This window comes from Callospermophilus lateralis, unplaced genomic scaffold (genome assembly GCF_048772815.1).
Source record: "Callospermophilus lateralis isolate mCalLat2 unplaced genomic scaffold, mCalLat2.hap1 Scaffold_79, whole genome shotgun sequence".
In the NCBI taxonomy this organism is placed as follows: Eukaryota; Metazoa; Chordata; class Mammalia; order Rodentia; family Sciuridae; genus Callospermophilus; species Callospermophilus lateralis.
This window is the reverse complement of record NW_027515935.1, coordinates 3622425-3648539: the sequence shown is the minus strand read 5'-3', so window position 1 is coordinate 3648539 and position 26115 is coordinate 3622425. Positions and strand designations below refer to the sequence as shown.

At 37.2% G+C, this 26115-nt stretch overlaps 1 long non-coding RNA gene across 1 annotated transcript in view; it reads left to right on the top strand.

The window, feature by feature from the left end:
- LOC143640931 (uncharacterized) overlaps positions 1-2933 on the top strand; it is a 103949-nt gene extending 101016 nt beyond the window's left edge. The window contains exon 4 of the long non-coding RNA XR_013155198.1: positions 2784-2933. This is a non-coding gene — a long non-coding RNA (uncharacterized LOC143640931). The remainder of the gene's footprint in view (positions 1-2783) is intronic.
- The last annotated feature ends 23182 nt before the right edge of the window (positions 2934-26115 follow it).

Here is a 26115-nt window from a genome sequence, read left to right as displayed (position 1 = left end):
CTACTGGTTTTTGTATGTTGATTTTGTATCCTGCAACTTTTCTGAATTTATTGATGCATACTAATAGTTTCTGTGGAATCTGTGGTTTTCTACATATAGGATCAGGTTATTTATAAACAGTGACAATTTGACTTCCTTTTTTCCAATTTGGATGCCTTTACTTCCTTTTTCTTGTCTTATTGCTCTTTTTCTTTCCTGCTTGCTTTTTTGGAGGGGTACTGCGGATTGAACTCCAGGCACTTGACCACTGAACTACATCCCCAGCCCTATTTTGCATTTTATTTAGAGACAGGGTCTCACTGAGTTGCTTAGCATCTCACTTTTGCTGAGACTGTCTTTATACTTAGGATCCTCCTGTCTCAGCCTCCAGAGCCTCTGGGATTACACGTGTGTACCATTTTACCCAGCTGTCTTATTGCTTTTTCTAGCACTTCTGAGACGATGTTGAATAAAATGATGACAGTGGGCATCCTTATTTTTTTCCAAATTTTAAGAGAAAGCTTAGAGCTGTTCCATAATAAGTATTATACTAGCTGTTGGCTTATTAAATATACCCTTTATTATGTTGGAGTACATTCCTGCAATGACTCATTGTTTGTCATTTTTGTTGTGAAGGGACAACTTTGCATCTGTTGATATGATCACATAGTGTGTGTCCTTCATCTGTTGAATAAATATCATGGTTATTTATTGGCATGTATTGAAGGATCCTTATCCACATGGAGTGCATCCCACTTGATCATAGTGAATAATATTTTTAATATGTTCTTTGATTCAGTTTGCTAGTACTTTGGTGAGTATTGTTCTATCCCATCAGGGATAGTATCCTGTCATTTTCTTTTTTGTTGTGTTATTGTCTGGTTTTGGTATCAGGGTAATGATGGCCTCATAGAATGAATTTTGGAAGAATTTCCTTTTTTCTCAATTTTTGGAATAATATAAGAGGAATTGGCATAAGTTCTTCTTTATTGTTTGATAGATTGCAGTAGTGATGCCTTCTGGTCCTGAGCTTTATTTTCATGGGCTACATTTTATTACTGATTCAATCTCATTGCTTGTTACTTTTAGGTTCAAATATGCTACTTCTACCCAATTCAATATTGGTAAGATGAATGTGTCCAGGAATTAGCTAGTTTCTACTAGGTTTTTAATTGCCTTGTGCAAAGTTGTTCAAAATAATCTCTAATGAACCTTTGTATTTCTCTGTTGTCATTTGAAACGTTTTCCTTTTCATTTCTGAATTTATTAATTTGTATCTTCTCATTTGTTTTCTTAGTTAATCTAGATAAAGATATATCAATTTTATTTTCTTGGAAAAGCCAGGTCTTTTGTTTTGTTGATCTTTTATATTTTTTTAACTCTTATTTATGCTGTAATCTTTATTATTTCTTTCATTCTACTATTTTGGGGATTTGGTTCATTCTTATTTTTTTTTTAATCTTAATAAGATGCACCAGTAGATTTTTTATTGGAATTCTTTTTGTTTTCTTCAAGGTGGATGTTGATTACAACTATTCCTCTCTGTACTGCTTTTGCTGTATCTCATAACTTTCAGTTATTATTTTTCATTTTCATTTATTTCAAGAAATCCTTGATTTTCCTTATTTCTTCCTTTATCCATTGATTATTCATGAGTAAGTGGTCTAATTTTAATGTATTGTATAGTTCTACAGTATATCTTGTTTTTAATTTCTAGTTGTATTTCATCATGTTCAGAAAAGATGCATGAAAAGATCTTGATTTTAAAAAAAAGTGTGAGGACAAGTTAATAGTTTATCTCATGATTCATCCTGGAGAATGTTTCATGTGAGAATAAGTATTCTGCAGTTGTTGGATGGATTATTCTGTAGATGTGTTAGGTCTGTTTGATCTAGGGTACAATTTCACTGCCATTCCCTTGTTCAATTTCTATCTGGATGGTCTATCTATTGCTAAATGCAGGGTGTTAAGAATCCCCTAATATTATTATAATGAAATTTTTCTTTTCCTTTTGGTTAATTATTATTTTCTATATATATTTGGGTACCCTAGTACTAGGTGAATATATATTTAGAATTTTTATTTCTTCTTGCTTATTGGATCCCGTTATCATTATATAATAACCTTCATTGTCACCTTATTTCATTTGACTTACAGTCCATTTTATCTGATGTAAATATGGTTACTTGGGCTTTCCTTTGGATTCTGTTTGTTTGTGAATGAGGTAACTGCCTCATTTCTATCCCTTCACCTTAGTCTATGTGTATCCTAAGAGGTGAAGTGAGTTTCTCATAAGCAACATACTGTTGTGTCTTGTTATCCACTCTGTCATGTTATATCTTTTATCTGGATAATTTCATCAGTTTATATTTAAGGTATTTAATAATGGGTGAGGTCTTATTATAGACATTTTGTAACTTGTTTTGTATTATTGGAAAAAAATTGGGGGGGGGGGTTCTTCTCCCAGCCACTTTAGTCCTTCTTTTGATTTACTCTTGTAGTATATTTTGATTCATTGCTAATGATTTTTGGTTTGCCTATAACGTATTCGTTTTGTGACTACTATGAGAGTTTCAAAAAAATCTTTTTGTTATAATAACTATTTTGAAATGATAGTAACTTAGCATGATTTTTAAGGCAATGAAAAAGAGAGAGGGGAAATATACTGAACAAATACTGTGCACTTGTGTTATATTCTTCCCCACACTTAAATATTCTGATGTCATGTTTTCTATATTGCTTATCTTTTAACATATTAACATAGTCATTATCATTTTAAAATGGTTTGAATTTTAAATCCACAGGGCTTGGATTCCTGTGACCTTTCCCCACTCCTTGGGAACGTTGCCTGCATGCGATCTCCAGAGCTTTTACTAAAAGGAGATTCCTCAACACTTAATGGCTCCTGAATGAATCAAAACCCACAGTGTCAACTTCTTCATTCTTGAAATATGGCTAGGCCAATACCATGAAGTTTTTGAGAATACCATGACCCGAAATCCCTGGAGAACCTTTAGATCTCCTGTTGCTCATCATGACTGAACCACCGAGTGCCATTTTTGACTGAGTGGAATTCATGACCATCTCTGTGAAGAACAGAGATGCCAGTGAGTAGGAGCCACCAGGGAACTGGGAGCAATGGAGTGCAGGTGTGTGATCCAACATCTGTGGTGGGCCCCTGTGGTTCTGTCATTGCTTCCAAATGACATGAGACTGACAAGGTGAAGCCAGGAGACCCCAAAATATAAAGGCATGTTGTTGTGGGGAGAGGATATAGTGCAATGCTCAGAAAAAAGTTGCTATGCTCAAGTGGGAAAGATATATGGGGTAGCAGCCCAGTTTGTGTTTTTGCCTTCAGACTCTGACTCACCCCACGTGGCAGATCTCCCTCCAGCACTGTGTCCTAGTTGACCTTTTTGTATTTCAAAAACAAACACCAATTTTCAGGGAAGCTGAAAGAAATGCCATTAAAACTAGGCAGTGAGCCAAAGGATTCACAATCCACCCAGGGAGATATTCATACCCCAATGGCCACAGTTCCTGCATAGAGAGGATTCAGCTCTGCTGCCTCCTGTTCCTATTGGAAAATATGAACCCATGTCCTCCTATTCACATAGACTCAGACCAAGCTTTCATGATCTAACTACAAAGGAAGCTAAAACACAAAGCTATATTTCTAGTGGACGAATGTCAGAGGCAGATAGTCAAGAAGTCATTAGGCCAGCAATGTTCCATGTTTGTGGAATGTTTACCCTGTCCTCTACTTTTGGGATCTCTTCTGCCACACCCAAATTTGTGAGCTCCTCAGAATTTCCAATTCCAGACATGTATTCACAGATTTTTTTCTCTTCTCCTCTCATTGTGTCTTCTTTGGGGTGATAGTAATGTCCAGGCATTGTTGTGGATGACAGTGGAAGATTTTTATATGTCACGTGTTCCCATATGTATTAGACTCATTTTCCGTTTTGCCATTTGAAATATTGAATCTCTGATACTAACCCATAACCTTCTAGGCTCTGACTACTTATCCTAACATCAATAAAAATAATCTTAAAGGAATAGAAATAGAGGCATTTGATAGGAGGCATGGTGTATACTTGGACTTGCCTTTTGCTTCATCAGAGATACATATTATAAAACCTTTGACACATTTTTTTCTCATTTTACTTCTCCAAGAATTTACATAATCAACAAATATGTAATTTTCTGACTCCCTGTCTCTGTCGCCTGGGTCACAATGTATATTTTTATATACATATATATAATCCTACTACCATCACAGGTATATTCTTGAGAGTACTCTCACTTTGGTAAACACGAATTTCATGAAGAGATCACTGCCTCCCAATACACTGAGGTAACTGAAAATTCAAGCAGTGGTGAGCTTTATACTTCAACAAGTTTAGACATGAAACAATGTAGAGGAAAATGAATATTTTGGGTACATATGTGAAGGATATATATCCCCTTATGAATTTCGATTGCCATATATACTATTATATTTTAATGTATTAAATATATGCATATATATATATAGTATGAATTTGCAAACATTAACTATATGTGTCATATACTTATACTACTTTGATTCTTTCATGTCCATCTGTGTGGATTTATAATCAACTTCTCAGGAGATATTTTTCGAAAAATTTCATTGTCTTGACATACATATTCATTTCAGAATACTCAAAATGAACTTCAGTGAATATTGAGTACTAACCCTACTATTTCTAAAGTAAGTGACCCAGTTTAACATCAATGAAAGTATATTCATATGGGACATGATGTGTATTTTGAGTTAAATTTTTATTCAAAATTGTTATATTCCTATTTCTTCAGTATATATACATCATAGGATGTATCATTTCATGCACAATTCACGAATTGATATGCATATGATTCACTTTCATTCACTTCATGTATTTCTCCATGTTGCTTTAGTTGCTTTTTCATGAGATTTCTATTATATCACATAACTTTTGAATTCCATCATCATTTTAGAAGCAAAACTCAAACACAGTTTGTTATAATTATTAACCCTAATATTACCACTACAGGTATAACTACTTGGATTGAATGTTTGTATGTGAATACCAGATGTCATGTATTTTTTAAAATATCAATTCCATCCATTATTTAAAATAGTAACCTGTTATATTTTTTATTCACCATATGGTCTATTCATGCATCATCTATATATACATAAACCCAGGTACACCTATTTTTATCCCCAAACTCTAAATGATAGGGTTTCAAAACATGCTCCCAGAAATGGTGGAAGAAATACACATGTCACCTGCTCCATGTATTCCTTTCATCACATCATGTTCTGGACACAAAATGCAAAACTCACACTTATCTTATTCTTCTCCCAAATCCTCATTTTAAAGAGAGCATGGATTTCTAAAATCATCAATGTCTGTATTGCCTATTCTTTTCCAATTTCAATCCTATGGTGAGTATACACTTGTTTCTTTCAAGGATATTGTGTTCAACTACCGCCCTGTTGATCTTGTCACTCATTTTGTACTTTGCCTGATCTCCTAACATCCTTATTGATATCTATTTCCCCAAGTGCCTTGTTGTGACTGACTCTTCATGTGTCCTGACATTCCTATTTACACTTCAATAGAATTTCATTGGATTTCAAACAGGGCCTTTGGTCCAAATCCTAAACTCACTATTCTTTCTTACCCTACACTGGAATCCTGCCTACTCTCTGTATTTCACTGCAAGTTCTCTTTTACTTTCAGATGTCCCAGGTACAAGATCTTAGGCCATTGTCTATGGATTTAGAGGATTCATCTCTGCAGAACATAATTCAAAACTATGTTTCCAAATCAAGGGTCCAAGAAACTTGTGTGCTTCAGATCTTACCTAGTTTTCTATTTTCATACTTACATTTCACCTTACATTCGTATAAATATCCCAGTTGCCCAATACCCGTATTCATCCAGCAGAATGACTCCTAACCCAAATCGAACATGATATGACCCTTAACCATACTCTGTTCCTTCAATCTATTTTCACATAACAGCAGGTCCTGAGTTGATCTTGCCATACAGGTATGTAGGGAATCCTACAGCTGCTGAGAAGCTCAAAGGTAGATGCACCAATGATCCCTGGAGCAAATGTAGGCAGCTCTGTAGGAACTGTGAGGTCAAAAGTCATCTTCAATGCCAAGAACCCAGTCAGGATGAAGGGATGAGGCTGAATCAGCCTCTCTCTTCTCAATGCAGGGAAGATGGACACAATCAGGTGTGTGTGGATTGCTGATTTAGGGCTCCTAGGGTATACAGACCTCTATGTCTTGTGAAAATGTCACAGGAAGGTGGGGCATCCTCTATCTCATGGGACCCTTGGGCACAACTGTTAGGACAAAGTGGTTGCCAAGGCAGTGACCTCATTCACTTCCCTGAAGGAAGTGACCTCACCTCACTTCCTTGGTGATGGAACTCTCTGAACTTGGGATCCAGGAGGCGAGGCATCCAGGAGCAGTTCCACTTTTAGTGGGCTCACTTGATTGTCTGTACCAAGGCCAGAGTCATTTTTTGTTGGTATCTAGTGATGTCTGGATAGCCAAATGCCTTGAATGGTTTCAACAGGGGCCTTTCCTGAGAAAGAAGTGTTGACTCATGACTGGCTCCTGACAACTACACAAAGATGGCCAAGGAGACCAGAGCTGAGACAGGACAGGCCACTGCTTAGGAACATATTTTCACCCACCAGTCAGCAGACAGAGTGGATAGATGCAGACCAAATACAGGGGTGGTTTGTGTGTCTCAGTGGGTGTGTGTTTCAATTTGTCATTTTGTCTCATGTTTGGAGAACATGAAGGAAAAAAGGTTTTTTTTTTGTTGTTGTTGTTGGTTTGAAATGGACTGTTAACTAGTGAGTCTTTTTATGTCAGTGGCTCCCACTGAGTTTGTGGTTAAAGAGAGTAGAGAGAAGAATGCAGCCGTGAATGTGTCCTGTCTAGTGGAAATCTTTGCAGGACTCCTCATGGCCAATTTTTGAATAAACTGCTGCTTGCCTTGCAGATGGGCAACACCTACCAAGATCCTAAGTTTCTGTATTCTTCCTGAATTGTGGCCACTCTCTGAAGGGGTTCGTGGTTTTGTGTCCAAGATGAGTACCACATTCAAGCTCTGTGATATGGCCATGGACTGGATTGCTGAAGGGCATGCCAAGCATCTCAGAAAACTCAAAAATTAGCATGACTGGTAAGGATCTCTCTGGAGAATCCCTGCTTGGATAGATAGTAACCCAAGTTGCATGATTAGGAGCTGTCAGTGCCACAGTGTTCAATTAAAGAAAAGTTTTTCTCCAGGCTTCCTTCTTCCCTATTGTTCTGTTCTCCTGAATGTCAGGGAGGTGTTTGCCTTAGGGCATTCCTTTGGGACTCCTCAAGAAAACAGTTTCAAATGGAAATGAAGAGGCCTAATCTGTGCCTTTGAAGTAAAGTGCTTTGTAAAAGCTGTGTCTGAATCAGACTCTTGGCCCTGTGTGTGGCTGTGAATTACATTCTCAGCACCCTATGAAACTCAAGAAAAATCCCATGTGTCCCTTCCAATCTAAAAGGATGAAAAAGAAGTGTACTATTGCATGAAGTCTCTGGCCATCCTCTGGTCAGGCTCCTGACCCCTATGAAGTCAGAACAGGGATCCTCAGGGTCAAATGAGTTGTTGCAAGCCCTCCAGTAACTAGCACACAGGTGTTTGGGTTTTTTCATGAGTCCAGTACACATAAAGAATCTCCCCCGGGCAGGCAGGAGTCCTCTAATTTGAGAAGCAGAGCAGTATTAACTACAGGCCCATTTTATCTATCCTGTTTCTCAGGAAGGGTGTCCAGGCCACCAAGACATTTGGCATATGATGGGCATGAGAGCTTACTTTGCACACCATCTAAGACTGCTCACCGTATAGAAATCCACAGCCAGAATGTTATGATGAGTGTCTGTATGGAAGAAGATGAGGGCCATGTGGGAGTGTTTTTGTTAGAATAGTGGTCTTTTGTGTGGTGGTAGGAAAAGGTGACTAGGTCCACCTCAGCTTGAACTCTGGTGTGATGCCATTAGAGACTGAGTTCTGGAACTGATCTCAGAGAACTATTGCCATGAATTGTGTTGGGATTTTAGAAGGCCAGGCATTAGAGGGGCCTTTGTAAACTCAGATCTAGGCCGAGGGTGGCTTTCTCCACAGCTCTGTGAATCTCACCAGGATTTTACATGATTTTGCTGTGAAAGCCTTTTCAGCTATAGTTGAGAGCCGAAACTCACAGGAACCTCATATTTTAGACCCCAATGGGCCTGGATTCCTGTGACCTTTCGCCACTCCTTGGGAACCTTGCCTGCATGGGATCTCCAGAGCTTTTACTGAAAGGAGATTCCTCAACACTTAATGGCTCCTGAATGAATCAAAACCCACAGTGTCAACTTCTTCATTCTTGAAATATGGCTAGGCCAATACCATGAAGTTTTTGAGAATCCCATGACCAGAAATCCCTGGAGAACCTTTAGATCTCCTGTTTCTCATCATGACTGAACCAGCGAGTGCCATTTTTGACTGAGAGGAATTCATGACCATGGTGAAGAACTGTCATGCCAGTGAGTAGCAGTCAGCAGGGAACTGGGCCTGGAGCAAAGGAGTGCAGGTGTGTGATCCAACATCTGTGGTGGGCTCCTATGGTTATGTCACTGGCTTCCAAATGACATGAGCCTGACAAGGTGCAGCCAGGAGACCTGAAAATATAAAGGCATGTTGTTGTGAGGAGAGGATTTGGTGCAATGCTCAGAAACAAGTTGCTATGCTCAAGTGGGAAAGATATATGGGGTAGCAGCCCAGTTTGTGTTTTTGCCTTCAGACCCTGACTCACCACATGTGACAGATCTCCCTCCAGCACTGCGTCCTGGTTGACCTTTTTGTATTTCAAAAACAAACACCAATTTTCCAGGGAAGCTGTAAGAAATGCCATTAAAACTGGGCAGTGAGCCAAAGGTTTCACATTCCACTCAGGGAGAGATTCATACCCCAACGGCCACAGTTACCTGTAAAGAGAGGATTCAGCTCTGCTGCCTCCTGTTCCTATTGGAAAATATGAACCCATGTCCTCCTGTTCACATAGACTCAGACCAAGCTTTCATGATCTCACAACAAAGGAAGCTAAAACACAAAGCTATATTTCTAGTGGACGAATGTCAGAGGCAGATAGTCAAGAAGTCATTAGGCCAGCAAAGTTCCATGTTTGTGGAAAGTTTACCCTGTCCTCTACTTTTTGGATCTCTTCTGCCACACCCAATTTGTGAGCTCCTCAGAATTTCCAATTCCAGATATGTATTCACAGAATTTTTCCTCTTTTCCTCTCATTGTGTCTTCTTTAAGGTGATAGTAATGTCCAGGCATTCTGGTGGATGACAGTGGAAGCTTTTTATGTGCCACGTGTTCCTATATGTATTAAACTTATTTTCCGTTTTTCCATTTGAAATATTGAATCTCTGACACTAACCCATAACCTTCCAGGCTCTGACTACTTACCCTAACATCGATAAAAATAATCCTAAAGCAATACAAGTAGAGGCATTTGATAGGAGGCATGGTGTGTACTTGGACTTGCCTTTTGCTTCATCAGAGATACATATTATAAAACCTGTGACACATTTTTCTCATTTTCCTTCTCCAAGAATTTTCAAAATCAACAAATATGTAACTTCCTGACTCCCTATCTCTGTCGCCTGGGTCACAATGTATATATATATATATATATATATATATATATAATCCTACTGCCATCACAGGTATATTCATGAGAGTACTCTCACTTTGGTAAATACGAATTTCATGAAGAGATCACTGCCCCCCAATACACTGAGGTAACTGAAAATTCAAGCTGTGGTGAGCTTTATACTTCAACAAGTTTAGACATGAAACAATGTAGAAGAAAATGAATATTTTGGGTACATATGTGAAGGATATATATCCCCTTATGAATTTCGATTGGCATACATACTATTACGTTTTAATGTATTAAATATATATATATATATATATATATATATATATATATATATATATATATACAGTATGAATTTGCAAACATGAACTATATGTGTCATATACTTATACTACCTTGATTCTTTCATGTGCATCTGTGTGGATTTATAATGAACTTTTCAGGAGATATTTTTCAGAAATATTCATTTTCTTGACATACATATTCATTTTGGAATACTCAAAATGAACTTCAGTGCCAAGGTTAAGAAAATTCATTCTATAACAGCAGCTTCACAGGAAGCCCTCCCCACAAGGCCCTCCTCAAGGAACAACATATTCCTGCTGTTATTCCCTCCCTCTGGGCCTCAATTCCCCCACATAGTTTTCTTTAATTCACCCTTGAAACTAGCACCAATATTAAATCATCTCCAGAAACCTCTGCCAAATGAGTTTTTTGATGTTTTCCTAGACTCTAACTGGTACACACAGGATGAGTCATAAGAAAAAAAATAGTACAAGGATTTTCCTGGCAAATGTTCACTGACCACTGCTAAGGAAGAGTAGAAATGGCAAGGTCTGGAGGCAGGAGACAGGGGATTTAAACTCATGAGAAGCCTTCAAGGAGAGAGGGTGTCCAAGTGATTATGAGGATACCAGCAGGCTCAGGGCGTCCATCCCCAACACAGGAGAGGACAAGGCAGGCTACATGGGTTAGAAGTGCCTTCCTAACCCTGAGTATACACAGAGGCAGATTTACCAGAGAGCTAATGAAGCCAATGGGCAGTATTCCTTACCGGCAGTAGCACTTTCTAAGGATGTAAGGGGGGCCCTAGTGATTGGCCTACATAATTATATATGTTGAGAATTTTTTCAGAAATAAGATATTTTAACTGCAATTGATTAACAATGCCAACTTTCCTTTATTAACCACATGTGGTGGTACATGTTGGTAATCCCAGTGACTTGAGAGATAACAGCATGAGGATCACAAGTTCAAGGCCAGCCTCAGCAACATAGTGAGACCCTATCTCAAAATTTAAAAATTAAAAGGACATGGAATATAACTCAGAAGTAAAGCACCCCTGACTTTAATTTCAGTACAAAAAGAAAAAAATTCCTCTCCAACTTTTCTTTTATCATATTTGAATTCGTGTTAGGGGGCACTAGAGGATCCAGCTAAAACAAAGCTGAGTTGTAAATATATATAATTGGCTTTAGTGGGATATGTTTATACAGTTCACAGTCAGTTTGGAGTATACTAAAGTTACTACTAGCCATCCAACTGTAAGAAAGACTCTTAGGAGTACTTACATCACCCCCATCAAGAACTCACCTGGCATTATGACATGAAGAGACAGATCCAGAGCTCTTAGGACAATACGAACATGTCTAAAAATAGTGTAGGAGATGCATTAAGACAGAAGGTAGTGTGTGGAAAAGTTCTTCCAATCAGTGAATATGTAATTAGTTCCTTCCATTCTCTGATCCAAATGGAAGCTCTTTCCTTCAGGAATATACTTGTGTCAGACAACATGTACATTAGTCAGCTTTTCATCACTGCAATTCCAGAGAAAATTTACTTGGAGGAAGAAAGATTTATTTTGTCTCATAGTTACAGAGGTTTCATTCCATGATCAGCCAGCTCCATTGCTCTGGGTCTGAATTGGCAGAGACCATGGCAGAAGAAAGGTGCTCAACTTATAGCATTCAGGAAACTAGGAGGGGACCAGGGAAAAGATGAACAATTTGTGGAACACCTCCTGTGACCTATTCCCTCCAACTAGGCCCCACCTCCAAGTAATCCATTAATGACTTTATCCACTGATGAGGATAAAGCCCTCATATTCCAATCAATTTCCAAAAGGTCCACCTCTAACACATGAGACTGTATGGGGAAATTCAGATCCAAACCATAACTTTCCATCGCTGTGACAAAATACCTGAGACAATCAGATTATAAAGAGGAAAGATTTATTTTGACTCTCAATTTGAGGGGTTTAAGTCCATAGTTTCTTAGCCCTGTTGCTTTTAAGTCCATAGTTTCTTGGCCTGCGGTACAATAGCGCATCATGGTGAGTATAAGTGACAGAGGAAATCTGCTCTCCTCATGGTAATCAGCAAACAGAAAGGAAGGGATCTGGGTCCCATATTCCCACAAGAACACACTCTCAAAGACTTAACTTCCTCCCTTTAGGCCACGCCTCTTAAAGATTCCACCACCTTCGCACTACAAACTGGGTATCAAGTCTTTAACACTTGGGTCATCATGGGACATTCCAAGTCCAAACCCTAGCAATACTATAATGCAGAGGTTGATTGCAAATGTATCATTGATTTTTTTTTCTTTTAGGGATTTCAGGGAATGAAGAATAATAATCAGGCTACACTTCAGCTTTTATTGACCCCCTCACCTGACCCCTTTGTAAGAGCAAAGGGGTAACTATCAGCAACTTGAATGATAAGGAGACTTTAAAGCTATATCAGAGTCTAGCTGTGCATGGCATATGAAAAGTGCTAAGTAAATTGAATGAGCAGATGAATGAATGAATTGGCATGCCCTGCGGTAGTTGGGGAGGTTTCATGGGAAAATAAAGAGGTCAACGATGTTTAAGACAAACTCTGGAAAGGAGCCCAGTGTGAAAGAGGTCGAGTGAGGAAGCCATCCCCTGAAGAGAACAAGTCCTCCAAAGGAGCAATGGAGGGTTATGCTGGGCAGGAGGGTAGGTCCAGGATCCTGGAACTCCTTGTATTATGGGATAGTTTCATTTTTATATCCTAAATAACAGCAAATCATTATAGGTTCCAGAGCCTGGTAGTGAGGTAATAAAAAGTAGTATTTCCCAAAAACTAACTTTGTCAGTGGACCCAAGATGAACTATAGCAGGGAACAATGAGACACAATGAAGCTTTGTAGTAATTCAAGAATGAAATGTTGTGGGTATGGATTAAGGTGCTTGGAATGAAAAAGAAAAGATGACGTTAAGAATCATGGCCAGGGTAATCTCAAACTGGTATTTAAAATCTCTATGATGTTGTAGAGTACCTCTTAGGATTGGTAATGGACACAACGATTTCATGGGTCTGCATTTGCAGATGAGCTGTTTGACCATTTTAGGCTCTAGGAATATATAATTTGTTCAAGAAAAAAAACTCTTCAGACATGTTGATAAAGAAAATCTCCATGCAGCCAGTATCTTAGCCCCTATCTACACTCACAGAGTCAGCTGCTCCCACTGTCATCCTCTTCAGCTGTTCGGTAGCATGTGGCATTTCTGAATGGGACTTGAACGAAAATCCAGTGGGTACTGATGCCCATTTTAGGGCCTGCTGTACGGCAGCAGAAATGAACGTCCTCTTAGGATGGTGGGTGTATTCCGGAGCTCTCAATCAGATGAGACTGCTCAGACCTCTTCAAAGGAACTTTAGGATAATTAATTAAATCACTGCTTTTCAGTTGCCCTGATTGGGTATTGAACTATCCTCAGCAGGTTTCTATCCTCTAGAGAATCATTCCACTCAATGGAAAACTGTTTTTTTTCCTTTCTTCCAGGTCTTCTGGCAGGAGGAAGCCAGTCCATCAAAGGAGCAAATGGATTATTCATAACTTTTGACAATGCAGTCATTAAAGTGCTGTTGCTAAATGAGTCTGCCTTATTTATCTTTCTTCCTCACTCTGCAATTCCACGATGCAGCATGTACTTGTTACCCAGAATCTTAAAGGGCTTTAAGTATTCCCTGTGAGGATTACCCAGAGTCACTTTGTGCTGTGTCTCACCGGGACGCTCTTCTTTATGGCCCATGCAATTTGGTCAGGCCAAGGACCAGATTGGAGCAGCATTACAACTTTCCTCCTGAGGGCTGAATTTTTATTTCAGAATAGTTGAAAATTATTCTCCAGAATTCTCTGTGCTTCCTTCTCCTTCAGAAGGAGCCCTGACTTTTGCTCTTCTCTATGCCACCCCACATTTTGGCCAGATTAGATCTAAACAAATGACTACAAAATTGTGACCAAATGCCAGAAAAGAGCATTTTTTCCAGAATATAAAATCTAATCAGACTAAAAAAAGTGACAACTTGAATAAGGAAGTATATAGTTCAATAAGTTCTTCAAATCATCTGCAAAAAGATTACAAGCCACCCAAATATCAATATGAAGAGTTCAAGAATTTCTCCTATCCAAACTTCATAGAGGAAAGGTAAAGAGCAGTTCAATCATCAATAACTGTTGAAGAAATGACTTTGAAACATAGCTAGTTGTTTGACTTTTAAATTTAAAATATTAACAAAAATCGTCATATGATTTTAACAAAACTAAAAACCTTTTTAAATTTTTCAAAATTTTCTCCTGTCCAAAACTGGCAATAAAATATTGAAGGAAAGGATAAAAATTTGATAAAAGTGAAACTTAAAAGACACCTGTCTTAGACTATTGGGGCTGCTATAACAAAATATCATTGGTTGAGTGACTTATGGGTAAAGGATATTTATTTCTCATAGTTCTGGGTCTGAGAAGCCCAAAATCAAGGTTCTAAATGGTTTAGTGTCTGCTGAGGGATCACTTTCTGATTCATAGATGACACCTTTTCACTGTGTCATCATTTATTGGGAAAGAGAGTATTGTCTTGAGCCTCCCTGTAGGGCATTAATCCCATTCATGAGAGCGCCACACTCATGACCTTATACCTCCAGAGGGCCCTACTCCATGTTTCTGAACTTTCAAGTGAAGAACTGAGGAGGACACTGAGCTAGAGGAGTTTACACTGAATTTTATTCCTAGGGGAACCCAGGAGTCTTTGGAAAATGCTTCCATTTAGTCTCAGCCCGTGCTAATTACTGTGTGACCAAAAGTGCACCTGGCAAATCATGATCCCAAAGTAGTTTTGGAGAATAGTGGGACCAAGTGGATTCAAGACAGAGGTACACAGGAAAGTGCAACCTGCTCTCCCTTTGAGCCCTGTGGTCTAAACAACCAGTAAAAAAGAATCAGGGAAGTTAACCAGGCAGGGGTGATTACACTGGGGACAAGAGAGTGCAAACTAATTTCCTTTTGAACTCTATTGCACAAAATCAGATAAAAAGAATCAGAGGAAATCAACCAGATGGGCATGCTTACATTCAGGGACACAGTCTTGAAAACTCATACAGGGTGGTGGGTGGACTACCAGAAACTTGCAGTACATCATCAACCTGTAGAGTTAGTAGAACTCTCTGGAGATGTTAGAATCTCAGATGCCCAACTGAGACTGACGTATACACAGGTTTAAAGCTGTAAGGATTTAAATGCTTTGAGTACATACCTCAGAAGAAGGTTTAAATTCTAATTAGAACTCATCTCCAGCAACCAGAACTTCCCAAACAGATTTCTGCATGACTTCTAACAAGGAAATAGAGACATGGAAGATGTTTGTGCAAAATCCTAATAGAAGGTACTTCCAGTTCCATCTCCCCTGTATTGGTACAGAAGCTGAGAGCCATTTTAACCAGTTACACTTTCAATCCTTTCCAGAAGATGAAGAGAAGAAAATCACAAATGGAGGTTGGGTTTAATGTCACACAGTCCTGTCTCCCTCTAAGAGATACATAGCTCAAGAAGTAGGGTACAGGACACCCTGGGATAGATGTAAATACTCAACTTCAACTACCTCAGTGGAAGAATTATAGCATTTTTAAATTAAGAATGTCTCATTTTTACTTTTTCTTTTTATTAATAATTTTATTAGTAATTCTGGCTATATTTTCTGGCTGATTCATGTATTTATGAATATATATGAATATAAATATATATAAAATAGAAATTGTCATATAATTTTAATAAAATTATAAAACTTTTAAAAATTTTCTACCTAGAAAGGGGCTCGAGAATAGATGCACCCCCAGCACATAAGTATATATATGTATGAATCTGAGGGGTTTTTCCTAATTTTATCATTTCTCTTTCTTTTATTAACCTTTAACTATTTTGTTCTCATTTTCTAAGAGGTAATGACTTTTATTCCTTTTTGTTGTTATTTTTATTTGGGAATTTTTTGTTTTTTTGCATTTTGTTGTTTTTTATTTTCTTATTTTTTGGCTTTTAGTTTTGGTGGTATTAGGGCAGTTATATTATTCTGCTTTATTTGTTTGCTTGTTTTATTACTCTTATTCTCTTTACCTCTCTAATACCAAATTTTCTTGTTCTCCCTCCTCTACTTTTTTACTTCCTCTCTCCTTAGAATCTTCAGGTATGCCCTTTATTCCACTTTGTCTCCTCTCAAGGTTTGAATATTCTAAACTTCATTTGCCTTCATATCCCAGCTTCTTTGCTCATAATAAAATGATGTTTTTTTTAACATCCTTTAATTCATGTAGTCTGTTCCTTTGAGAAGTGAAATAAGGTCTTCAGAGGAAGCCATACTATCATAGCAGCTCCCCAAGAGTAAATCAAAACAGCAATTCAGCACCAACAAGTTGAGTCTACAAAGCTGAGAAGAATGAAGAACTCTTTCATGTGGAAAAGGTGATCTGACCTCTGGGACAAGGAGCCTGGCTTACTCTGGGGGGGGCGGGTAGAGGAGGAACTGAGACCAAAGCTAGAAAGAGGCTGAAGGATAGAATCACCCCCAGCACAAGGTTTGAGACTCCAAGAATGAGGGAATCAGCAAAGCTATCCAACTAAGAAGGGGTCTAAAACCGTGTACTGAAACTATGCAAACAGACTCCCCTAATGAATTTGATCACTTTAGTTTAGAGCTGAGAATAAACAAACTGCGAAACAACTGAAACCCAGAAAGAAAACATCCTATTTAAAAACCCTGACCAAGAACAAGAGATTTGTAGTGGACTGCTAAAGAACGTTGTTAATAAGATTTTTTAAGGTTTTAGTATAGAAGTTGCTGTGTCTACTGGAAATTAGTATCTCCTCTCAAGGAGGTATCAGAGGCTGGACATAGTAGCAAATTCAAATTGAGAGAAAATATTGACACCAACATATTTGCCTAACTCAGGACACACATTAAAGAAAGGGCAGCTCATCAAAAAGTCCCTCATATAAAATTATAAGAGAAAATTATCCTAGAAGATGGGCATCGATAATAATGATATGAAAAATCAAGTGATCAAGCCATCTCAAATAGCACACAACACAACTGAGCCCATTTGTACCACAGCAGAGACAATGCCAGCAAAAGAATGTAGGAGGTTGATCATTAAAATTTTCAGTGAATAGAAAGACGATCAAAGGAATAAAGTAAGACGGAATATACAGGAAGTGAAAGAATATTTCAGCAAAATATAGAGATTCTTAAAAAGAAACAAACCGAAATTCTGGAATTGAAAGGCTCAACAAATCAAATCAAAAATTCATTCAAAAGCATCACCAACAGGTGAGGTCACTTTGACGACAGTTTCTTAGGCTTCAAAGACAAAACATGTAATCTTGAAGATAAAATCAACAATTTCTTTAGAAAAGATATTAATGCAGAGTAATATTCCATTGTGTATAAATGCCGAATGTTTTCTCTGACATAAGCAAGGTGACTCAAAATGGGGTAGGGAGGGAGAGCATGGATGAAAATTACCTCTAGATAGGGAACAGGGGTGGGAGGGAAAGGAAGGGAGAAGGGGAATAGCAAGGATAGTGAAAGGAGATGGTCATCATTATACAAAATTCATGTATGAAGATGTGAATTTGGTGTCGAAATACCATATATACAGAGATTTAATAAATTGTGGTATAAAGGTATATTAAGAATTGTAATGCAAAAAAAAATAGGAAAAAAAGGACTGAGTATAGTACCACATTTGTGATATGAGTTTGTTTCTGCTGGGCCGTTGAACCCCTTTTTCCTCCCAGGTGGTAATAAAAGACTTTCATTTCCTGGAAAGGGATAAGAGAGGGTTTTGGCTCCATCCCCAGCAAAACCAGCTTCAGAGAAATAGTCTGGCAAAAATGCAAAAAAAAAAAAAAAAAGACCATGACCAGAGTATTCAAGAAACCTAGGATAACATAAAGAAACCAAATCTAAGAATCATTGGCATATGTGAAGACACTGGAATACAAACTAAAAAAATGAACAACCTTTTAAATAAAATAATTTCAAAAAATTCCCAATGAGATGGAAATCCAAATACAAAAAGCATATAGAACCTCAAATAGACAGATCAAAAAGCATCATCTTCAAGAAATATTAAAATTAAAATGCATGCTATACAGAACAAAGATACAATTCTAAAAGCCACAAGAGAAAAACAGATCATATTGAGAGTAAAGCCAATTAGAATTTTTACTTGTTTCTCAGGCCAGACCCTGAAAGATAAAGGATGCCAACCAAGACTTCTATAGCCAGCAAAACTATCCTTCAGAATTGAAGATGAAAGAAAAACTTTTCATGGTAATCAGAAATTTAATGAATTTGTAACCACTAAGCCAGCACTATAAAATGTATTTCTTGCAGAAGAAGTGAAAAATAAATACTAAAGCCATCATATGGATGAATCTTACCAGAAGAATAGCCAATTAAAAGAAAATCAGGTCTCAATTAAGCATCAGAAAGAAATAAAAATGACAGGAAATAAAAATCACCTCTCTAAAATATCACTAAATATAAATGTTCTTCAAAATCTACAATCAAAAGACATTGATTGGCAGAATGAATTAAAAAAACAAGACCCAGTCATACTCATCTTACAGGCAAAGACATGGACAAGTTCAATCTAAAAGGATGCAAGGGAATACCATGCAAATAGAGAGCAAAAGCAAATTCATTCTAGGGAGCCAATATCTGTCTGATATCAAAATAAATACATAAAGAAAAACTACAGACTAATATCCCCAATGAACAAAAATCCTTAATTAAATATTATCAAATAACATTCAAAAACACATTAAAAAGATAGTACAACATATTCAAGTAAATTTCATTCCAAAGATGCAAAGTTGGAATGAATATAAATAAATAAATATAATTCACTACATAAATAAAATTAAGAATGAGAATCACATGATCATTTCAATAGCTGCAAAAAAGGCCTTTGACCACATCAGCAACTATTCATGTTAAAATTACTGGAGAAATCAAGGATATAAGGAACTCACCTTAACATTATAAAGGCCATATTTAACAACCCCAAAGCCAACATTACCCTGAATTGAGAAAAACTGAAACATTTCCTCTAAAAGCAAGAATAAGATAAGGTGTCCACTCTCACCACTCTCATCCAATGTAGGCTTTGAAAATCTAGCTCAAGCAATCAGGCAAAAGGAAATCAAAGGGATAGAAAGAAGAAAAGGAGAATTCAAATTATGTTTGCTGATGGCTTGATCCTATATCTAGAACACCCAAAAACACTCCACCAGAAGATTTCTAGAGCTGATAACCAAATTCAGCAGAGTAGCAGGACACAAGATCAATACCCAAAAACCAGTCATTATGGCATTTTCTGGTAAATGGATAGGTCTGTAGAACATCATGATAAGTGAAATAAGCCAGACACAGAAAAGTCAAGGGTCAGATGTTTTCTCTTATATGGGGAAGCTAAAGCAAGGAAAAGTGGGTAGGGACACCATGAAAAGGGAGATCTGTGGAGTGTAGGAGGGACAGGAAAGGGGAGAAACTGGGGAATGGGGCTGACCAAATTATCCTGTGTGTATGTGTGAAGAAGGTGCCATGGTAAATTTCACTTTTATGTATACCTGTAAAGCACCAATTCATAAAAATAATAAATAGATGTGAGAAAGACCCATGGAATAGAGGAGGAGAAATAGGGATGGGGGTGGGGAAGGAAGGAAAGACTTACTGGGAACTGAAATAGAGCAAATTATATTCCATGCATATGTGATTCTAAAAATGAACCCACTATTATAAATATAATGCAGTAATTAAAAAAAGAAGGATCATGAATGTACAACTAACCTGAGCAATATAGTAAGATCTTATTTAAAATATATGTGTGTGTATATAATTACTGTTGCAAATTTAGAAATATTTTAAAATTATAGGAATAATCATTTTTCTTATTAAGACAATGTATAATTTCAAATTGAAGTTATTTGTGCTTTTCATGTAAAAAATGTAAAAAAGCTTAATTGTTAATAAACAATTTGAACAGCTCATGAAATTTGATTTATGACATTTATAAACATCCACTATTTAATTTGCAAAAACTGCACCAAAACTATAGAGCTTGTTTGCTGGATATGGGAGTTTGCCCTCTCAAGCATTTGATGTATTTAAGAATACCAGGCAAATTGCATTTTAATGTACACAAAGATGTTTAAGAAGTATAAGTTAATTAGGTTTGTAAATGAGGTTAATTGCTTAGGAGAAATCAATCTGTTAAAGGTATTAAGTTATTGTCTTTACTAATGTACATGGAAAAGCAATTATTCTTATATAAATATTTAATAAATTTATATGTACAATAACAAGTTTTATAAGTTGAACTTATGCCTGAAGAAAAATAGATTTTTGAATATGCAACTTGAACAAACTAACCACTAATTTTATTTTGGAGGTTACATGTTCACAGTTTATTGAGTTTTTCAAACGCAGGCATTGTAGTTATTGTGGGAGACACCTCTGTGAACAGTCATACCTTCCCCACATGGGGCTTATATTCTGAAGGTTGAAATAGTATACAGCTGATTAAGCAATTAATTATTTAATTATAAGTCTGATGTGTTCAAAAATTTACTGAAATAGTTATTATTTCAACACAGAACATTATGACCTAAATTTAGATATTTTCACAAACAAAAAAAAAAAGCAACTGTGGAAATAACACCTAAGTGAAAGTTACAATAGATATGAAGGATGGTTTCTTTGGTCAATCTAAGACAAAATTAAAGACTCCTAATTAAAAATATGAACCTCTTGAACTTATTCTTCCTAACTAAAATTTTGTATCCACTGACTACCTAAGAATTCATTTTAAAACTACCTAACTACAAACTACCTAACACAAATACACAAAAGCCTTGGGCAACTTTAAACAACATTGAAAAACAGAGGCTAGGGTTTCACTGGAGCCCAGAGGCTATGATCTCATCAAGCTCCTCCCACTCCTGGCCTGTGCTCTCTGCTCCTCCCCCTGCAGAGAGCACATCAGACTTCCCTGTTGGGTAAGAAATTATTCCCCTGGGAGCAATGTCCATGTTCTCTCTTACACTTGACCATCAGTGTCATAATATAAGAGGCCATCTCTGTTATGTGCATTATTATATATTGCCATCATTATCTGCCTATCATGGGACCTAAAATAAAAGTCACATAACAAATATTAAATGAGTGAATGAGCTAATAGTGAGTGTGCAGCCTACCTGGATCCCTGGACCTGCTCTGTACTGTCTCTAGGCAGGGAATGAAATACCTTGTCCTTCCTTAAACTTGCTTATTTCCTACTTCTTTGTCCATACTCTGAGTTACCCTCTTTTCTCACTCTCCAGAATTCAATCTCCTGAGACCTTAGGCTACTTACCTGACATGAGCTACCTTCTTAGCAAATTTCCCCAACCATAATGTATCTTTCAGTCCCTCATTGCTAGATTTGTTTGGTCACTACCTAAAATTGAAATCCAGTAAGCAACTTATACACTTTGGGCTACAATTTCCTAGAGACAGAGACAGATACAGATGGACAATTTGCTGTAAAGATGCCATCTTTTATAAACCAGCAAGGGGATTTTGGACTCCATCTCCTCAGCAGGGACCAGGATATCCTTCAGCAGCCGACTGTCTACTTAGAGGAAAGCTCTAAAGACTCATGAACATTCATGGGAAGTGATGCTATCAAAGAGTTCCCCTGTAGCAATAACCAGCACCATGAAATCAACAAGAAATAATCATTAACAAGGAAACATACTTGACAATAGAAGCTTAGTTTTTTAAACCCTTGTCAGATTAGTGTGCTCCAGGACAAATGGTTCTGTTTAATGTCAGTAATCAAAAATCTCATGCTAACTTCATTGTGCATCTTTGTTCCTTATTGCACCAGCCTGTAATAACTGATGACCTTGGAAAAGCAACCTTGATGTGTGTCTTAAAACAGGTGAATGTCTCACCTGTCTGTCTCTATGATGATGCCTTTTGATTCTGAACATCATGCCTGGATTTGACCCAGGACTTTGTTTAGGCATTGAGTATCTGGATATATCCCAAGACCTTCATGCCTTCCTGAGTGATCATATTGAGTTCTTCCCACTACTAGGCTGATTTCCTTGACTAGCTCTCCTCCTGTGGTTCTAGGCCCTGATGGCATACCAATGGTAACTGCTGATATTTCTAATCCAACATCCTTCCTTTTGCTTCCTATTTCCTCTCTCCCATTGCTCAACATGTGAGAGCCCATGAAGGAAGAAAGGAAAAATTAGAAGGAACAAATAAGAAAAAGAGGATTGAACCTCATTCTTTTCTTTTTATGCAGTCAAGAGAAGGGAGTTATAGATAACCTTTAGCCTTAATGAAAAGAATGACTAAAGAAAAAAGGCTCTTCCTTTAAACTCCTGGTTCCCATCATGATGCCATTATCTTTTGTGAAGCTTAAGGGAATAGATGCAAAGCCAGCAGTGCCCTAAAAAGATGAGATGCCTCATCCCTAACAGTGCTGCAAACTGCCATCATCACAGGAACATATAACTCTCCCCCTGAAGTTTCTCTAAAACCCATAAAAATCACAACATAGATTCTGGGTCTAAAAACTTTTTGTGATCACTAAGGGTTCTTAAGTGGTAACCTGAATTCAAAGTCAACTTTAGATATGTCAATAGCGTATGAGTGCTAAATCTATCAAAATAAATGGAAAACTTGGATAAAATACAGAGAGAAATGTAAATGCTTTTTGAAATAGATGGGCATCTTTCCTGAAAAGATATTAGATATGTTATTTCACCAAAAGGACAAATCTCATCCAGATTCTTTTGCTTAGGGTTTTGATACACACTTCATAGAAACTAAGAGAAACTGTCTCTAAAACCCAGAATGGTCACTGGACAAACCCACATCAGATTTGAAGTTTCAGTTGGTTTTTTGTTTGTTTGTTTTTATTTTTTCAGATTTTCAAGGAATATTTGGATTATGTCAGATAAAGCATGTCTTACTTAAGGAACAGGGGGAAATAGCACATAAAAGACACAGCCCGGATAGGAACAGGAAGGTTGTTCAGGATACAAGGGCACCTTTCATGTCCAACAGCAAACCCAATCTGTATCTCACCTCTCCCCCAAGGGTTCTTTTCTTTTTATTCTCTTTACTTCTCTGGACTCCTCTTCTCTCTAGTCTCCTCTCTGCTGACCCAATTTCCTCCTGTTCCATGGCTTGGACTCACCTTTTTCTGCATCTCTTAGCATGCACTGCCATTCTCTGTGGATCATCAGTTTTCATATTAAAGTTCCCCATAACAGTCTCCTTTGGGGTGTCTTGGTCTTGTCTCCTACAGGTGCCCTTCTATGGTTGGAATGTGTTCCCCATCCCCAGTTTCCCGTGTTGGAAATTTGGTTCCCTATGTGGCCATGTTGGGAGGTGGTGGAACCTTTAGAGAAAGGTCTTCAGGGAATTGGTTAGGTCATTGGAAACCACTGTCCTCAGAAGAAATTAAGATAATTCTTGTGGGACCCTAGTTAGTTCTTGCAGCAGCAAGTTGTTATAAAGGAGAGAGCTGATCCTTGAAAAAGCTGAGTCACACATGTTCAATCCACCAATACTTAAAAACATATGCTACATGTCAGGATCTGATCTAGCAATTAACAAAATAGATAAAGGCCTTAACTGCCTTGGAGCTTATGTTCTTGTGCTTTGGTTTTGTCGAGGTGTTTGTTTTTGTTTTTTGTTTTTGCATCACATGGACTCCCATTGCAAGACTATTCTCATACTCTTCTAGCTGCTTAGAATCCTATCCCCCTCAATCATTTCCACTTAAATAATTTCCAACATCTTTTGAGTCCAACTCAAATCATATCTCTTCCATGACTCTTTCCCAGCTTTCTCTAGCTCAGAATGTCCTTAAATTCCAGCCAAACACAGTCTTTATCAATTATTTAGTTTGCACTACCTTAATTATTATTGATATATGTTTATGCACATATCCTGTCTCTGCAACTATACTGAAGTCCTTCCAGGACAGGGAATGATTCTTGTCATTTTTAAACCCCAACACTAAAAAGAGTGCCCTGTATGAAGAAGGTACATTATAAGTGGTGGTAGCTAAAGGAAATGATAGCAAACTGAAGAGTATTTTTTCCTTTTACCGGGAACAAAGAGGCAATAAATAAATCAAGGATATCACCAGAAGTGGTGCTTTCATTGGTGACAATTTTTTTTAATTCACTGATAACTACCTACCAGCCAGTTTTCTTGATTTGATCCTAAGTACAGTTCAAATGCCTATTGTGCACTATTGCTTTGAATCCACTGTCTTTAAAATATCCCTTTGGCATTGAAATCAGCTGGTTCATTGATGCTTACTTTAATTTAATTTCCAGGTGAGCAGTCTATGAATGAAAAAGGAAAAAACCTTTGACTCTCATTCTATTTAAACTGAATCGAGCAAGGAGACACTCCACAGGGGTAATGTAGCAGATTGCATAATACCTATAGCAGTATGAAAATTTACTTTCAGGTGATAAAATTTAAGCAAAAACAAGATGTGCTTTATAGACTTTTTTTTAGAGGCCAAGCTTTTCCTAAACTCATGACAGTCATGTGACCAAGTAAGCTCTGTCTGCCAGAGAAAGCTCTAGCATGTAAGCATCATTGCTGTTTTGGCTGGGATTTTCCAGATAGCCTAGGAAACCTGGGAACTTTTGAGAAGCATAAAAATATAACAAACCTTTTCTTATGAATATCATTCTAAAATTTACAGCACATTCATATACTTTATCTCAGTCCTTCCACAAATTCAGCAGAAAGCAGTCAGTATTATATACCTTCTTCTTCTTCTTTTTTTTAATACTGAGAAACTGGATCTGAAGTGTGAAGATTATTGCAAGAATATATCATATTAGTAAAAGCTTTCACCTTCAAATCAGGTCTCCTTTAAGACTTCCTCCACGTTGAGATGGAGGGAAAATTTTTAAAATTAAATTTATCTTAGGAAAGAGACTTTCATACTCAGTTTGGAAGAATCATTGACCCAATGACTTGTTTCAGTGAGTTGTACCTATTGATTTCTTATTTTTCCAGACATACCTATGTATTGGCTCCCTGTTTTCCTTCCTCTGATCCATCTTTCTATGTTTAAAATTAGACAAAATAAATAAGAGTTCTGGCTCTGGCAAAGAGGGTTGATTTGTGGGGACCAATTAATAGATAACAACTAGGAAACACAGGTGAAGCACATTGAAATATCTAATGGAAGGCCTCTTGGCTACAGGGGTGGTGAGAATTTGTGAGTTCAGTATCCTAGAGAGAAGGAAATCTCAGAGAAATGAATCCAGTATTTGGTGCACTATTTCTGCTCAAAACATTTATCAATTCAAAAGTAGCAGTGAAGAGTTTGAGAAATTGAATAGAGTTTTCATAAGTCTCCCAGGGACAGGGAGTAAGAATTGGAGTCTGGATATATGGGAAAAGGAAAAGAGTTCCTAGCAAATACTCCAGGATTTTTTGTTGTGACATAGAAAGGCTACAACCAAGATGAAAGGACAAAGTAGAAATAGACTCATTAAGACTGAAAACACAGTAAGATCAGACCATTTCCTGAGAGGATTCATGATTCATACTCCCACATCTGACATCTTGCCAGGAGCAAAAGTAAATTTTTCTTGGAAGAATGTATCATCTATAACTTCAAACTATCTCTATAATTTTTCAACACAATGTTCAATATGCACATAAAAAACAGTCCTACCAAAAGATAAGAATAAGCCATACAACAAAAGAAAATGACAATGAGCAATAATAAACTCAAATACAATGGTAGAGAATAGTAACAGACCCACATGAGACTCATCTATTGAGACTATGAGGAAAGTGTCCAAGAATGTAAATGATAAGATGAGACACGTTAGGAGAGAAGTAGAAACTACAAAAAGGAGATAAATGAAAATTCTTAACAGAAATGAAGAGCTCAATGAATGGAAAAAATTGATGCAGCTGAAGAAAAACTATAGATGAGAAAAAATTCTCAGACTGAATCATAGAGAAACAAGAGGATAAAAATTAGTGAACATTTTTAA